Below are 15121 nucleotides of genomic sequence, written 5' to 3' on the forward strand. Positions count from 1 at the left end.
GGATGTTCAGCAGTATTTGTGGTGGTGAACACAGTGAACAAGACAAGACATGGCCTCTGTCCTGTTTGAGGAAAATGCAAGGAGATCAGGGTGATGCTGCAGGAGTCTCCCTGGGTTACAATCCCATTTGTGATCCTTAAAGCTGCTACTTCAATTTTCTCATCTTTGGCCTTTAGCTCAGCATTTTCTTTTTTCTGTCTTATCCCTTTCTCCATTTTTAAAGGCCTTTGCTGGTCCTTTATTGTGAGCTTTATGTTGCAATTGTGCCCCCCACCCCTTTGCAAGACTCTGTCCCTTGATTGCTCTAGCTACATTCACTAGGTGATTCTACCAACCTTGTGATTGTAAAGATGATTTTATACATGGATAATTCCTGAGTTTATATCTTTTAGCCTTATTATCACTTTAACTTCACATTCAATATTCTACTAGGTTATTTGATAACCATAGCCAAAAAATAAGTCTTGATTTGAGCTCACCTCCAATAAAAACCTATTTTTTTCCATAAAATCTCCCATGTCATAAAATTGCAACTCCATTCTACATAAGTTACTTAGAACAAAATGTGGAGTTATCATTGACTCTTCTTGGATATTTTTTCAAATTCGACTTTTAGACTATTAGCATATCCTGTTGGCTCCATCTTGAAAATACATTCAAAGTTTAATCATTGTTCACTATTTCTCACTGTGACCCTCTCCTTCTCTACCATTGTTTTTATCCTTGATTATTGCAATAGTGTAATTAGTACTTTCCTGTAACTTCTTATCCTTCCTTCGTCAGTGTTTTTTCAACAAAGCAGCTATGCTACTTTCTGAACAAAAAAAAAAAGAGAATAGCCAAGAAATGGAAACAACCTAAGTATCCATCAACGAATAAATAGATAATGAAAATATGGCACTTAGACACAATGAAAGGATATTCAGCCATAATAAATGAAAATCCATTGTTTGCAACAACATGGATAGAACTAGAGATCTTTGTTAAGTGAAGCCAGATGCAGAAAGATAAGTGCCATGTGATCTCGTTCATATGTAAAATCTGAAAATATTGATCTCAAAAAAGTTAAGAGTAGAATGCTGGTTATATAATGTTGTGATGAGAAAAAGAAAAAAAAAGTGTGTCACATTAGATTGGATAGAGAGAAAGGGTGGGACTGGAGGGGAGGAGTAGGGGGGATAGGAAGGGCAGCAGAATAAACATTATGATTGATATATGTACATTCCATGCATGTATTATATGTCAAAATACATTCTGCTGTCATGTATGACAAAAAAATAAAAATAAATAGTATGGTTAAGAAAAAAGAGTAGAATGCTGGTTACTTAAGGCTGAGCAGAGTCGGGGAGTGGATGGGGAAAGATTAATCAAGTTAAGTTGCAGTTAGAAAGGAAAAAGAAGTTCCTGGGTGTTTGCACAGTAGGGTGACCAGAGAGAACAATAATATACTATATATTTCAAAACATTAGAAGAAAGGATTTTAGTATTTCCATCATAAAGAATTGACAACTGTTTGAAGAGATGTATTTAACTTGATTAAAACATAACATAAAGTATATATGAATTAGAACATTACATGCTACCTAATTAATATGTATAACTTTTGTTTTCATTTGGAAGTTAATAAACTGAGAGAGAGAGAGATCATTGTTTTCTATTTCACTCAGTATAAAAGCCATATTACTGCCAGAAAGTATTTCAATTGGTAGTGCTTCCCCTTGCTCAATATGCTCCTCTGAATACTGTCTCCCTTACTGTTCCTCTAACACTCCAACAGCTGGGCATTCTTCCTGCCTCAGAACTTAGGCAGTGGCTAATCTTCTGATTGAAAAGTACTTCTTCCAGATACTGTGTGGTTTGCTTCCTCAGTGTCTTCAAGTCTTTGCCAAAATGATCCTCCCTTATTGGAGGACCCTCCCCGATTATCCTACCTAAGACTGATGCTCTCTTTCCAGGGCTACTGCTTTGCACAGTTCCACACAGTATCATTCATGTCATGATGGATGTAGATCATGCCCCTTGGAGTGGCACAGTGTGCAGACTGTCACTGCACATACAAGCCAGCCTGTCCATCACCATTTCTTCCTCTGCTTTCTACTTCATAGTACTTAATACCACCCTATTTTTTAAATTTAATTACTTATTTATTGCCTTTCTCATTTCTAGGCTAATACAGCTTCACCAGAGATTTTGTCTATTTTACTTACCACAATGTCTCCAGAGAGTACCACCTATTTTATGATATATATTAATACATATTGATGGAGAATATATGACAGGTTTGTGACAGGTTTGTGCTGTCCAGTATGATAGCCACTAGCTACATAATAATATGTGTACCCAAAGAATGGCTAGTTTGAGAAACTGAAGGGCTTTAATTTTTATATTAATTAGTTGAAATTGAAATTTAAAAGGGAAACAGTCTTCAATATTTTTCCACTAAACACAACTTCACTGTTTTTAATAGAACAACATTTCATGTTAACTACTGCATTATGGAAGATATTATTTAAGTTAAATGCTTTTTACTTTCTTAATGTGGATCTCAGGAAATTTAAGATGACATTCTGGCTTGTACTATATTCTTTTGAATAGCCCTGTTCTAGTATCTTCATCTGTGAAAGAACAAAATCAGGGTCGTCTACCTTCCAGGGATGTTTTGAAGCTTAGATGATATAACACAGGGAAACATCTGGTGTAGTGCCTGGTACATAAGATGGGTTCAGTAAATGTGAGACACTGTTGAACCACTATTGTTGTTATTATTGAAACACAGGGTACTTTCAGCACATTTAACAGGGGACCAGTCCTTACCTGACTCAAGGAAAGATTTAATTTTGAAATGCAGTTCAACTAAATTCTGAAATGGGATTATTAACAGATTATGTAAATTTTAGGAAAGGAAGTTTGCAGGTGATGTGGTGGTCAAAGAATTCTCAAAAGAGACATAACTCAGACTTGGAACTTTCTGTCCCAAAATCTGTGCTATGAAACATCATATAATGTTGCCTTCTAACAAACTTCTATCTACTGAATTCAAATGTAAAAGAAGAATCTCCAGATCCTAAAAAGAGTCTATTTCACCTTGAATCAAGACACTCTGCAGCTTGGTTTGATCTAGTGATTTTAAAACCCCACATTTGAAGATTCCTAGACAATTCTTTAAATGTATTATTTATTATAAAGAAAACTCTATGACAATTTAAAATTTCCTATTTATACTTCATTTTAATCCTAAACACTGATATATGCATATACTAAATCATGTGGGTGAACACATAATAATAAATGAGCAAAGCTCTTAAAGTTTTATGCCAACATTTGTGATTGTTTATGATTGTGCTGGTTTCAGTAACTACCAAGAGTGAACAAATGTTTCTAAAACCAGGTCCTGATAACCATAGGAAGCACATCAGAGATTTTTCAAGATTTTACTTTGCACTTTCATTTTCAAAGTAGTCAATGCAAGAGACCTAGCCAATTCAACCCTTTCTCAATAGATCAGTGCTAACAGAAGAGTATGAGACGAAAAGACAGATTCTTGAAGATCCAATATGATTTTAGCCAATTCCTTTGGATTCCTCTGAAACACGCATATGTACTAAATTCTGTAAACTAACATGTGCACCTACATATTATTATGATTTTCCATCAGCACTATTCTTGTACATATGTATTCAAGCTGTCATAAACATATTTTGCACAATAACATATCATTTGAAAAATATTCCTTACAGAACTCTGGGCTTCATCAAATTATTGTTTTTAACTTATTGCCACACCTGGAGGGACCATTCTAATTGGACTCACAATGTACTGGAGGGTTAAATTAATTCACGTGAACCTCACAGCTGGACAGCTGCCCAGCACTCTCTACCAGCAGCTGTTTGACGCAATAAACCAAGAATCGGATTTTCTTGCAGCAGAAATAAATTTTTAACCACGCTGCCCATTTCCACAGAGGCAAAATACAAGATATGATTTCTGTATGAAATGATTGTGATAGAAGCCTCCTTGGAGGAAGGGTGTCATTTTCTAAGTCAAGGCCCTGTCCTGCCACATTATTTAAGCACAACATGACATGGAAATATATTTAATAGGATTTGGCTACAGGCAAAATGTCTGAAAAATTATACAGGGATTCGAAGAATCTGCTGTTGAGATATGCATGGAATTCAAAATTCACTATAATTGAAATCCTTAAGACAATCTTTGGCTCACAACAAAACAAAAAAAATTCCTCTTAAGCCTAGCTATACCGGTACACTTCGTATGATAAAAGCCGTCATAATCCTAGAATCATGGAGAAGATCAGAAATGTATCTTTCCATTTATTGCACAATTCAGCTCCTCTAAAATTATTTTTAATTCATCCCATCCTAAATAACAGGCAATAAGACCATTTGAAATTCCTTACTTAATAACAGTGGATAAGTATAGCACTACTTGTTGGAGGTATTACACATGTAGGATTTTGCAATAATGTTGTAATGTAGGTATTATGATTGCACCATCTTTGATTCAGGTGTTTAGAAGACAATATGGTGGAGAGTCATCTTGCCCCACTGAGAAAAGTTTAAGCTGTCGGGAGGGAGGATCAATGAGGAAGGAGCACGGGTTCCTGTAAAGCTTTTATGGAACAGGGCCACCATTTCAGTCCTGTCAATTACCCTAGGACTATTATGTGAGGTTGACAAATATATTCTTTCTGTTTAAGCTCTTGTTATTTGCTGTTTGTTTGTTTTTTTTCCAGATGTGGATCAAATATCTATAGTCCTGCTAATATTAAATCTTGTGCTAAATTATAATCTAGGTGACTTAGAAAAAAAGAAAATTTTATTTTCAGACAAAGAAAGCAGATATTAGTGATACTGTTGGTTAAAGGTTTGGAAAAAAAAAGACAAGACAGACAACATGAAAATCCCATTGTTACAGTATAATAACACCTTCGAGACTGTGAAGTATACATAAAGGACTAAAGAACACAGGTAAAAACAGATATAGCCACTGAATCCTGCATTTGTTGCATACTATGAAAGATAGGTGATATATAAAGAAATATGGCAGGTATATGGCAAATCCAAACTCATGGTAGGTATAGATCATACATTTCTAAAACTTAGTGAATATTTCAGAACTTTAATTCAAATATTATTAGTTAAATATGAGCCATGTAATTAAACCAGTGACCAGAAAAAAAATTCTTCAAGATTTAAATAAGAAGTGTTTTATGTATTGTGACAAAGGGGTGAAATCAAGTATGTAGTTATTAGTATAAACATTTATAAAGCAACCATTTAAATGTAAAAATCTGAGCCTCAGGCCAGATTTGGTCTTCAGTCCATTTGTCCAAACTTGGTTTAGACTAACAAGGAAACAGAGTGAGTCTGGCTCAGTAAGAAGTCTGAAGTCTAAAATATTAAAAATAAATTCATAGTAAAACAACGCTTGATAGGTCGTCATTTACTGGAAGCCCAAACTCCTTTGTGTGACCTTGAACAAGGCTGCCTACCTATCTTTCCTGTGGCCCCCCGCAGTCTGCACACTACTTTCTAATCACATACACCTTAGGCCTGTGCTCCTTGGCTCATGCTTTCTCCTTTGCCTTCTCCGCCTTGCTTGCCTGGGTGACTCGCTTGTACATTAATTCCAGTCGATGGATTACCTCCTCTGGACAGCTCTCCCTAGACTCTATCCCAATATCATACTCTAAGTCAATGTCACTCCTCCTGTGCTCTGATATTACTCAGTTCAGGTCTCTAGTGGACTAGATATAATTTACGTATCTGTCTCTTTCAGCTTATAAATAGGAAATAGGTGTTTTCTTCAGCACCTTGGACAGTGCAGCACACAGCAGTACTCAAAAATCAGTTTATTGACCATCTTGCACCCAGTACTACATTAAGCTCTTACATTCATGATCTTCTTTAATTCTCATAGCACCCAATTGAGGCAAGCTTTAACATCCTCATTTACAGATGAAGGGACAAGAAAAGTTAAATAAATTGCTCATGGCTGTAGCCAGTAAAGTGACACAGTTAAAACTTACGACCAGCTCTTTTTTAATTCTCCCCGACATTTTCAAACCCATTTCAGATGGACCCCAACATTCATACTCTTAACCTGTTAGGCTGTCTCATTGACTGTCAGATTGGCAAATGAAATATGGAAGTGAATCTGGTAAATATTTCTTGCTGAACCATTTCCAGGATACGTTTCAATTTTCAAAATCAAGAATGGTTTGTAGTAATATCATAAGTCTTCAGAGGTACAGAGAAACCTGAGATCAATTAGACAAGCTGTATTGTTTTCCAGATAATAAAACAGCTGCTTTGAGAGCACTTAATTTTTAATCAAGATCATACAACTTACATGCAGACCTCCTGCCTTCTAGTTGAGGACTTTCCGGATCGTTTCTTGCTGTCTCCTGCTCTTTCAAAGGGCTGTCGCCTGTAGTTAACCTTATTCCACACCAATAAATTGACTTAATCAATGCCCATTTTTTGAGTACAATGTGAAAGTAAGCTTTTGACAATAAGTCAAACTTGGGTTTATTCTTCCAATTACATAAAATTTTAAAAAAATTGAATTTATTTTGGAGCAATATCTTAGAGTAGGCTTCATAGTGTTCTTTAAAACCCTTCTAAATCTGCCACCAGGATAACCCCCAACATGGCACCTACCATAATGCACTGTCTTTGACTGCTTCATTATGGTCTCCCAAGAATAGGGACCACATGTTCAACTCTGTTGCAGAGCATAGTTGTTGTTTTTTTAAAATATATAATCACATTAATATATAGTAATGGTGAATACTAAAGACTTACTGGCTTGTTGTACTGAAATATGGCTAAGGGACGTTCGCAGAGGAGCTCATCTTTTGGGGAGAGAGGGAGAAAGAGATTTCATCCATTTGGGCTTCTATGACAGAATGACATGGACAGGGTAGCTTTGAAATAGCAGACATTATTCCTCATAGTTTGGGGATCTAAGAAGTTTATGACATAGGTGATGGTAAATTATGAGCCTGGCTAGGGTCTACTTCCTGATGTTCTCATGTGACAGAGGGGTGAGGGGCTTTCCTGAGCTCTTTTTTAAGAGTACTAATCCCATTTACAAGGATTCTGACCTCCCACAGGCGCCCCCAAAGTCCAGCCTCCACATGTGATCACATTGGGGAGTAAGTTTCCAAATAAATTTTGTGTGTGTGGGGGGGGGTGGGTATTGGGGGTACACACTCATCCTATTTCAGTACATGTGTGCAATCTGGGACTTACTAATCATCACGACTGCATGCTTTCCTGCCCCACAAAGCCCTTTTTTTTTGTCAAGTTGTTAGAAAATGCCTGTGAGTGAGACTTTGGTTTCTTTTTTCTCTAAGTCTGAAAATATTAAGAGAATCCAGGTGGTCAGATTTAGTGTAATCAGTGTTTCTCAGGGAACATTGTTGATGGATGAATGCAGGCTGATTATACAGTAAATATTTAATTTTAGATTCTGATTATTTCATATTGACATTTCAAAGCAGTAAATATTTTTATGCTGGATTCAGCCTACACTAGGAGAATAACTCTCTCAATGACAGAGTCTACACATGTAATTGTGTAATTTAATACTTTCATTTAAAACATTTCTTTACTTTTTAAAATATTTTAGATTTGAAGAATAAATTTCTTAGCTGAGAAGAATCAACCTTAGGATCTTGAGGCCATGGACTAATTGTTCTTTCACTAGGGAAATGGAAGGCTTACTTTTCTGGAAAATCATTATTTTGATTTGGTTATTTTTCCATCCTCTCATTCCAGTCAAACCCATAGGGAAACAGACATGGAAGAGTTAAAACAGAGACTTTGATGGAGACATTAAGTGGATAGCTTTTGTTGGAAAAGGGTGGTTTCAGACATTTACTGTTAGGAATAGGAACAACCCTAGAGGGTTATTGAGGACATGTTTGTTGAGGGATAGAGGGCCAGGTTTTCAGAGAGAACCAACTTAGAAGATTTTTAAAATGATGTGTGTTGGGGGAGGTGAATGTGTTTAAAGCCATCTGGTCTCTATAAACCAGTAAGTAGTTCTTATAAACCAGTAAGTAGTTCAGTAAGTATTCATGAGCATTTTATAGAAGGTATCTGAAAAGCTCTTCCCCATTTCAAGTCTGGCACATCTCTTCCTGATTTCTAGTAGTTCTAAAACACCCAAGAGGAGATATGATGAGATAGTAGGATGGCTATTTTATAGATGAGGAAATAGATACTGGAAGAGGCTTGGTGACTGGCCCAAGTGGCACAATTAGCAGGAGTTAATGAAAAAGTCTTTTCCCCACCTGAGTTTCCTTGAGAGCTTCATTATTGTTTCTTCCAACTTCTTATACCATATGTAGAGAGGTGGGACGGCCTATCTAATTGGTAGCAAGATGAGTAAGTAGGCATTTGGTTTACCTCCTTCTCCTCCTCATCTCTCAGGGGTCAATCACCTTGTAAGTACGTGAGTTTTCCTGATTCACCATTGTCTTACTTGGTCCCTAAACAAGCTGAATTCTGAATTCCAAATAAATAGCAAATAAAAATAAAGCTACCTTCTATAACTTGACCTTGATAATTAAGACACAAAATATTTTGGCCTCTATTTTTATTCTTTTTTTTACTTATTAATATGCTCAAAACTAAGGGGTCTATGGGTTCTTTCCCATTCGTAGACTCAAAAACAACTAATAGTCGGGATTCAAATTCTTTAAAGCTCATGGTCTAAAATCACTACTGTGTTGGCAGAAATAGTAATCACTAAATAACCCATGGGTTCCTCTGTTCTCTAGCCTTTCTTGTATCTAGTCTGGAGCCTGGTTTTAGTTCTGACAAATGACCCATGAGATAAAAGTGAAATGTTCTCTTTCTGGGAGACACCAGTTGAAATCTGGTAGGCTATGCATTGTCCCCTGCATGCTGGGCCGAGGTGGTAGCATTCCATCTCTTATCAAAAGCAAGACACTCAGAGATTCTGGATCCCCAGGTCATCACATGGGACAGCCACTTTCTCTCAGCACATTGGGCTTCATGTGAGGGAGAAAAGCTTTGAAGTGTCAAAATGACTGGAGGGTCATTTTGTTTTAATAGTGGAATGTAGACAGGTCCAATTGATATACCTAATAAGCACAAAGCTAACACAGAAACAACACAACAAAAAAGACAGTTCTGCTAAGTCATGATAAAACCAGTGTTGGCTCGACAGTTCCTTCACAAGGGCTTCCTAGCTATTGCCATATACCTGTGTCACTCCCCTACTAAATTCTAATCTCTTTGAGGACAAGGATGATGTCATAACTATCTTTATGTCCTCTGGACCCAGCACAGCTCCTGAAGCATGTCAAATTGTCACTGTATGACTGTTGAGCAGAAGCAAAATGAAGATGGTAATAAATACCAGTACTGCAACGGAGTTATTATGCCTTTGTATTATTTGTAATTATCATTAGCATAAATTATACATCTATTCAACATAAATATATACATATATTTATGTTTAAGTTAACTATTTAGTAAACTGAATATAGTTCATTATATAATAAGCAGCCTTTTATTTTAAACAGGCATTTGTGTTTCAGAGGTCAGGCCCACCAATGTAATTAATTCAGATTGTCCAAATGAGAGAGAGAGGGGAGAAAGCTTTGTGCTTTGAAGATTATTAACAAAAACACTCCAAAATTCAATTGGGAAATAGAGAGAAATGGGGGCTGGGAGAGTCAGATAGTCAAGCCAGTAGGGAAACAGCACTTAGAAGTGTATCTTAGTTTGTTTTGTGTTGTTGTACCATACTACCTGACACTAGGTATTTTTGCAAAGAAAAGAGGTTTTTTTAGTTCCCAGTTTTAGAGGCTGAAAGTTAAAGATTAGGCAGCACATCTGTCGAGCGACTGGAGAAGGACTTCTGGCTATGTCACAGCTTGGGCAGATTGTATCGCAATGTGAGAGGGCATGTACGAGAAGCACTCTAATGGTAGGTGCAAAACAAGAATTGGGGGCAGGTGACAGGCTCACTCATAACAATCCACTATGTGAGAAACTACTCCACTCCTTTGAGATCTAACCACTCCATGAGACCAGTATTGACTCTTTCATGAGAGCAGTCCAGACCCCATCACCTCCCAGTGGTGCCTACCTCTTAGAGATTCCACCACTTTTCATTGCTTCACTGGGGACCAAGATTCTAGCACATGAATCTTTGGAAAACAAACCATATTCAAACCATAGTAAGGAGTGAAATAGGAAGTTATAAGATATAATTCTGTGTGTCTAATGGACCAGGGCTGAGGCCTGCAGTCAGGGTTACCACTAATGGCATCCTGCATTCAACAGAGTGTTTAAGGGACAACGTGGAGCTTGCTGTACCAGGAGACAAGCCAGCAAGATGTAGCAACATAGGCCAGATGACTCTGTGACTGCATGGAGGAGTCAAGTACAAAGATGATGAAGGACAAGCAGAGCTGCTCCGAAGCTGAACAAGTGCCCACAGGTAATGAGAGGGAGTGAGCAGGCACTAAGCCCCACACAAGGGAAAAGAAGACCTTCCACTGGGAGTATTTAAGACCCAAGGTTCTTGGGCAGCCCAGAAGCAGACAGGGGTGAGGAAGCCTCAAGAGAGCAATGCTTCAGGCCGTTTTGATAAAAGGAGGCTCCAGACGGGCTTCAACTCAAGACAGGGCAGCTTTTATATACCAGGCCAGGCAGCAATTCCTGCTATACTTTTAATTTCGTGTCCTAGGCTCATGGGTGGATTAGAGAGATATTTAGCAAGACCATTGCCCTTAAGAACTCAACCATCCTGGTGGGAAACCCAGAAAAGAGATAACCACTATCCCAAGGGAGAAGTCTAAACTTCTCAGCTTGACACCTCTCACTGTTAATATCTATCTCTCTCTCTCTTCCTCCCTCCCTCCCTCCACTATGTGGTACTGGGAGTTGAATCCAGGATTGTTCTACCACTGAACTATGTTCTCAGCCCTTTTTATTTTTTTTTATTTTGAGATAGGGTCTCACTAAGTTGCCCAGGCTGGCCTTGGACTCATAATCCTCCTGCTTCAGATTCCCAGGTGACAGGAATTACAGGAATGCAGCACCATGCCCAGACCAAACAACAGCTCTTGTATTTTCTCTCATGACCCTTCTTCAAGTTCTGGTGAAAACCAGAGATGTTTTACCTGATCTCCAAATATGCCATGCCTTTTGACAGACTTGGATATCTCCTCTGCTTTGAATGCTTTCATCTTTATTTGCATAAGAAATTCATTTTAAAAAATTAAATTTAGTCATTTATTCATTTTAATAAAATTTAACTGAAATATGAAAACACAAACCTTGTACATGTTAGTGGATTTAAATACATGTATGCATTGGTATTTAAATACATGTATGCATTGTTATGTTAAATCAGGCTAAACTTAATCTCTCCAAAGAGCTGTTATTTCTTTATGGGAAACATTTAAATCTTTTTTTCTAGCTTTTTGAAATATGCAGTCCATTATTGCTTTCTATAGTCACCTTTTCGTGCAATAACATACTAGAATTTATTACTACCAATCTAACTAGAACTTAGTACCTGTTAATAACCTTTCCCCACTCAACTCTCCCTACTAGTCTAACTCCCACTCTACTCTCAACTTGTAAGAGATCTATTGTTTTCAGATTCCAAACCTGTGTGAGATCACATGGTACTTGTCTTTTGGTGCCTGGCTTATTTCACTTAACATAATGCACTCTAGTCCCATCCATGTTAAGGCAAATGATGATATTTCATTTTTGGGCAATGGCTAAATAGTATCCCATCTAAAAAGTATAAGTACTGCATTTTCTTTATCCATTCATGTAATTAACATAGCAATTATGGAAAACACTGTGAAGATTCTTCAAAAAACTGAAAATAGAACTACCATATGATTCAGCAATCTTACTACTGAGTATATACACAAAAGAAATGAAGTCATTATGTCAAAAAGATATCTGAACCCCCATGTTAATTGCAGCACTATTCATAATAGCCAAGAAATGGAAACAACTAAGAGTCCATCAACTTATGAGGGGATATGTTCCTATTCAGACAACAAGATCTAGTTCTGATTTTTCTTCCCTGAATCTTCCCAAGAGTTGTTGAGAGAGGGGGAGGGATATTAATGTTACTAAGCTCATGTGCTGATCTCGGCCCCTCCTCAAGTCCAGGTGTGGAAGCCCCAAGTGCCAGTATGGCTATATTTAGAGATAGGTCTTATCAGAAGCTAATTAAAGTCAAATGAGGTCATAGGTATAGGGACCAGATGGGATAGAAAAGTGTCCCTATAAGAAGATACACCAGAGGCATGAGGAAATCCTTTGGGCTGGGAAAGAAATGTTTTTAGTGAAAGAAATGTGGATCAAACACTCATTCTTTGTCAGGCACTGTTATTCCTTGGGAGCTAAGAATAATATATGCTATTGGCCATTGAAAAGCTCAGAGTTGAGTAGAAATGCAATACTGAATGTTAATTTGTTTACAAGGACCATTTGTCTGGGATACGGTAGGATGTATAGGAGTCAGGAGAGTGTAACAGTTCTTAGTCTTGGCTACACATTAAAAGCATCTAGAAAAGTTTAGAAACACTGATATATGGGCACTACTTCCAGAGATTTTCACTAAGTTTGTGTTGTGGGTTGGATATTAGGTGTCCCACAACACAAGAAGGTTTAGAGGTGAAATGACTGAGTTATGAGAGCCTTTACCAATCAATGAATTAACCTCCTGATCGGGATTGACTGGGTGGTAACTATAGGCAGGCATTTCATACTATGGATTTCATACTGAATCCACCCAAGAATGTGCCTCAATCTGGCATCATTTTATATAAGCCTAATCTGCCCCCCTACCTGGCAGGGATGATGGGAGCTTATTAAGATGATGTCTTCCTAGTATTTACCAGCCCCTTGAAAGACATTCCCTAAATAAACAGTGGTATTTGATTTTTGTGTTGTTTGTCTTAGTTCTTAGTGAGCGTCCTCTGAGTTGTAGGTCCTCTGCCATGCCTCTCACAATATGCATCATGCCATGTCTTGAGCCACTTCCCTCCCTCCACCACACTCTTCTACCATGATGTGCTGACTCACCCCGAGTCCCGAGGAATGGATCTGTCTGTCTGTGGACTGAGACCTCTGTAACCTTGAGCCCCAAGTAAGCTTTTTCTTCTAAAATTGTTCCTGTCTGGTCTTTGAGTCACAATAGCAAAAAAGCTGACTAAAAACAATTGGTCTGAAGTATGGTCAGGTCATTAAGACTTTTGAAAAGCTCCACAGGAGATTCTGATGTGCAGTCAAGGTTGAAAATCATTGGGCTAGGAACCTGGAAGGGAGAGGGGAATTGCAGGTTTAATTCTGGGGAGTGGGGAGCAAAGTAGAGGCACATAGAAGCAGCATTTGCTACTGTTCTGCATTTGACAGCACTTAACAGGTGCCCATATTGTGAGAGGCTCGACAGAGGACCTATTAATACAACTCAGAGGGCATGCATTAAGAACCAAGGCAAACAACACAAAAATCAAATACCATTGTTTATTTAGTGACTGTCTTTCAAGGGGCTGGTAAATACTAGGAAGTCATCATCTTAATAAGTTCCCATCATCTCTGCCAGGTAGGGGGCAGGTTAGGCTTTTATTAAAGGATGCTAGACTGAGGCACATTCTTGGCTGAATTCAGTAACTAGTGTAACATAAAATAAGGGACCAGCTATCCACTTAGCATTATAAAAGTTATAACTCAGCATAGCAGAGAAAAGGCCCTAGAGATGGATCCTCAAGGAACAGATTGGGTAAACAGGCCTGAGGGAGGCTGAAGGGTACCTTTGGAGAGAAAACAGAAGCAATTTAATAGCAATGATATTATTACTCATACTATTATTAGCATCTCACTCAGCACTTTCCATATATTATTTCTAGCATTCATCCTGTAAGGTACCAATTAGCCCCATATTGGAAAGGAAGACATTGCATATAGAGAAGTGAAGGAACATGCTTAAAGACAAACAGCTCTGAAGTAACCAAGTTCGGTTTTGAATCCAGGTCTGATCTGAATGAGGTTTTGTAGCCTATTACCTAAATTTTAGGTTGGTATTATCTTCAGGGAGCATGGGGTAGAGAGACAAATGGATGAGAATGAGATAAAGAAACCAAGGCCCTCTTCTAAGTCTTGAAAGCAGAAAAGTTTCAGCTGGGTGGATTGTTTTTAAACACGAGTAGGCAGTTGATAGTTAAAAGCAACTATTCACTGTGACATGCTGCAGACTTCAGAACAGGAATGTGGACAGGATGGCAGAGAGAGGTACAGAGGAGGTCCTGTGTCATCTTTAGCCATCTCAGGGAAACCGTTTACAGTCTGCAGGAGAGTACCATGGGAATGGAGCTCATTAGCCTCTGAGTTCATGTTAAAGTTCATATTTTGGTTACTTAAACTTCTTCATAAATGTTGTATTACTAGTGTTTTTGAGCCTGTGTCAAGCTGAATAAACACACACACACACACACACACACACACACATATTAATGTATTCCAGAGCACCATACAGATTACCACATATACAAAAACTGGGACAATCATATAATTTTTCGTCGAAGGCTTTGGAAATAGAATGAGGAAGCATAGAGTTTCTGGGGCAAACCCAACATCAGCCTACTTCCTCCCTTTTCAAATTTAAGATGGATCAGGTATTGTGCTAAATGACTTAAAGGAATCATCACATTTAGACAACACAGCTACCCTAGGAGGTTGGTACCATTGCTAACTTTAGTTTCCTGATGAAATCAAAGCTTAAGATTTTAAACAGCTCATTCCAGGTAACATTATTTGTAAGTGGTTAAACGGGAATTAGGACCCAGTTGTTCCTGAGTCTAGGGCCTCCGAGTCTTTAGCTACTATGATGGAGATGAAAATATAATGAGTGTCATCTTTCCATATACATTTATAGTCTTACAGTTTCTTCTTTTCCTACAAATTTGATGTAAGAAAATGGCATCAGCTGGGAACTACAAAAATAAATGTTGGCTATATAATTAGATTAAGATCTAGGATAGGAAAGAGAATTCTAGCATGTTCAACAATGGCTAGTTCCCAGC

Source organism: Urocitellus parryii, chromosome 11 (genome assembly GCF_045843805.1).
Source record: "Urocitellus parryii isolate mUroPar1 chromosome 11, mUroPar1.hap1, whole genome shotgun sequence".
Taxonomy (NCBI): Eukaryota; Metazoa; Chordata; class Mammalia; order Rodentia; family Sciuridae; genus Urocitellus; species Urocitellus parryii.